Here is a 4,127-nt window from a genome sequence, read left to right on the forward strand (position 1 = left end):
AGCGTCGGTTAGAAAAAAAAGACCTTTAAGAGCAGAGTGAGTAAGATCTACAAATTTACTGTCCTGCCCCATCGCACCGAGTACGTTAAGTTATGAAAGGCAATGCGTCTTTTACTGGATCAGAAATCTTCCATTACATAAGAAAATTATTTTAGCAAAGAATACCAGGGTCAAGCTTAAATGGGCGCACAGACATAGTAGGCATTCAGCAGTAATAGATAGGAGCATTGTTATGGAGCGTAGTTGTATTTATGCGATGTGGTGTGCGTATACAGGGTGTTTCACCGAAGAGATTACACAATATTTAAAAGTAGGCTTTTTGATTTAGAAGAGCGCTTTCTTCGGAATAGCATTGTGAGCGATGTAGTACATCAGAATACAGCTAAGACGTGCTAACTAGCTTGCTCGCTAACTAATACTGAATAGTTAAATTTTTAGCTACTATATATATATATATATATATATATATATATATATATATATATATATATATATATATATATATATATTGTAAGACATTCAATTGGGGTTTGCTGCTCCAGCGGCCAGTGCCGCCGAAGGAGAGAAAGCTGAAGAAGACGAAGCTTACGCAGTTCAGTTGGCTAAGAAGACGAAGCTGACGCTCTCGAACTCTTGGCTTGGAGCTACGCTGTGTCGACAAAGATTTTGCCTGTTCACATTTCTTGTGCGTCTGATTTGCGTCTTTACATTTGGTGGAGGTGCTGCCTGTTCCCACACTGGAGCTACAGACCTTACGGATCTACGGACCTGAAGATCTAAACCCCTTACCAGCCTCTACCACGATGACTGACACCCAGCCCCAGGCTGGCTCTACTGTTCCCGCCGCCGTTGTCTGTTCCGGTTCAGTACGTCAGCGCGACCCTGCGATCTTCAGCGGCACGGACGACACCGACGTCGAAGATTGTCTCGCCTCCTATGAACGCGTAAGCGCCTATAATAAGTGGGACGACAGCGTCAAGCTGACAAACGTTATCTTTCATCTGACCGACGTCGCCAACTTCTGGTTTCGCAACCACGAAGCCGACTTTTCTACCTGGGCGGCCCTCAAAACCAGCCTTACGGATTCTTTCGGCCGCCCCGCTGTCCGGAAACTTCGTGCCGAACAACGGTTGCGCACTCGGGCCCAGCAGAACGGCGAGAATTTCACAAGCTGTATCGAGGATGTCGTTGATTTATGCAAGCGTCTGAATCCATTCATGAGCGACGCGGACAAAATCAAACACATTCTTAAAGAGATTGAGGACGACGAATTTCAGATGTTCCAAAAATCCTCAAACCATCTCCGACGTCGTTTCTTTGTGTCAGAGCTATGACGAGCTCCGGAAACAGCGCCGTACCATTTGCCCGGACGACACCCTTTCGAGCTTGGCTGTCGGCGGTCCTGATCACGATCAGTCGACCCTTCTTCAGCAGGTCCAGCAGTTTGTGCGGGAGGAGATTGCCCGCCAGCTATCGCTGCTTTCATGCCCACCCGCTCCAACGCCAACGCTGTCGCCTTCCATTCAGCGTGTCATCCAGGAGCAGGTTGCAGAGGCCCTGCCGCCCGCTAATCAACCTCCTGTAGTCCCTGCACCGCTGACCTATGCTGAAGCTGTCGTCCGGCCACGACCTCAGCCGGTTGTTCCTGCCTATGCGCCACCTTGCACTGCGTTTCCTGACCTGCCTCTCGCTCCTACAATGCCTCACACTCACCGGCATTTGCCTCGCACCGCTCCACGCCCTCTGAATCCGTGGCGCACGCAAGATAACCGCCCGATTTGCTTTACTTGCGGCCTCGCTGGTCATGTGGCCCGTTGGTGCCGCACCCGCGGATCCCGTCCTCACGACTACGGGCGAGCGCCGACGTACGACGTTCCCGTGCCCTCCGCACCTGACTCTTCTCATCTGCCCCAGCATCCCTCTACCTATCGCTCCGACCCTACCACCGAACCCCCCGGTCGCCGTCTCCCCGCCGCCGTTCGGTCTTTCCTATGCGCCGCCGGTCGCCACCCCTCCAGGCGGAAAACTAGGCGCCGCAGTTCCGGAGGCAAGAACTGCGCCGTCACCGACCGTCTCAAGACCTATTGCCGCTCCTGTGAACATTCTTGAAGTGCTGGTTGAAGGTGTTCCTGTTCATGCGCTCATTGACACAGGTGCTGCCGTGTCCATCATTAGCCGCAACTTGTGCCTCAAACTAAAAAAAGTGACGACGCCGCTTTCTGAAATTTTCCTTCGAACCGCCAGCGCTGACCCCATTCGACCTCTCGCAGCGTGCACCGCTCGCCTCATCATCCAAGGCCTCTCCTACACCATTAAGTTCTTCGTTCTTGCCCGCTCCTCTCACGACATCATCCTCGGTTGGGACTTTCTGTCCGCGCATCACGCAATCATCGACTGTGCACGTGCTCAAATGTATTTGTCGCCACTGTGTGATACTCTTGTGGACGCCTCCCCTGCTACTGCCGCGCATATTCTCGCCACTGACGACACCGACGTGCTGGCTTTCTCTTCTGTTCTTGTGCCCCTTACTTGCGCTGCACTCTGACGCTACTGTCCTTTTTTCGCCCTCACCCCTTTGTGCGCACCGCATATCTGTCATGCTCCCGCATGCTGTGCTCACAATTGCTGGTGGTTGTAGCGCCCTGTACGTTGCGAACCCGTTGCCTATCCCGACCACTTTATTTCGGAGGGAATCGCTTGGCACGGTTGATGTCATCGATCTCGACGACGCTTCACCTGGTCCGGATGACCCTCCCGTGTATGACATCAATGCCCTCACTCCTCCCATCGTCGCAACCGATCAGACCTCACCCGACCGGCTGACCTTCCTGACTCCTTAGTTTGGCTTTTGGTGCCCTCCTTCAGCCCGGGCCTGTCGACAAAACTGCTAAGCAAATAACCACGGCCCCTATCGCGTAGTTCAGCAGACATCTCCAGTTAACTACCTCGTCAAGCCCCTCACGCCTTCGCCTGATCATCGACACACACACACACACACACACACACACACACACACACACACACACACACACACACACACACACACACACACACACACACACACACACACACACACACACACACACACACACACACACACACACACACACACACACACACACACACACACACACACACACACACACACACACACACACACACACACACACACACACACACACACACACACACACACACACACACACACACACACACACACACACACACACACACACACACACACACACACACACACACACACACACACACACACACACACACACACACACACACACACACACACACACACACACACACACACACACACACACACACACACACACACACACACACACACACACACACACACACACACACACACACACACACACACACACACACACACACACACACACACACACACACACACACACACTCTGCAAGGCTCCACGCCCAGCGTAATATTCATATCAGTTTTTGGCATTTCGAAAACGCTGTTACTCCCTGTGCTATGGCTCAACAATTTCTGGCTAAAGCGCGGCAAAGTACATGCGCATTCGAGAACCTTGCAGGCAAAGCAACCTGTCCATACCTCAGCGGTGCCCTGGACCAGGGGCCCCAACCCTGTTAAGACGGGCTGCAATAACTCATCGGAAGATGAAGACAGCCCGCGACCGCTAATAACATATTTAATATCAAATATAAATAAAGATTTTCCTCCTCCTCCTCCCCCTCCAGTCCACGTGACTGGTCAAAATGGCCAAAATTTGTTGGGCCTTAGCGCCGAGGGTAACCGCGTTTTAGAAATACTAGAAACACATATAGATATTACATGTGGTGGTCTACACGCCTCTCTATACGTAAAGCGCCTAATAGCAATAGGAATGTTAACTATTTAATATTAGCTATTTAATATTAGTTAACCGGTGCACTAGTTAGCAAGACTTGGCTGTATTCTGATGCACTACTGACAATGCTATGCCGCAGAAAGCACTCTTCTAACTCAAAAAGCCTATTTTTAAAAAGTGTAAAATCTTAGGTGAAACGCCCTGTACACGCTACGTGCCTGCCTTGCATAGTTTCGTAGTCTCGTGGAACAACAGTAGTAGTTCCCGATGAACCCATTT

The sequence above is a fragment of the Amblyomma americanum genome, chromosome 5 (assembly GCF_052857255.1).
Source record: "Amblyomma americanum isolate KBUSLIRL-KWMA chromosome 5, ASM5285725v1, whole genome shotgun sequence".
NCBI classification, from domain to species: Eukaryota; Metazoa; Arthropoda; class Arachnida; order Ixodida; family Ixodidae; genus Amblyomma; species Amblyomma americanum.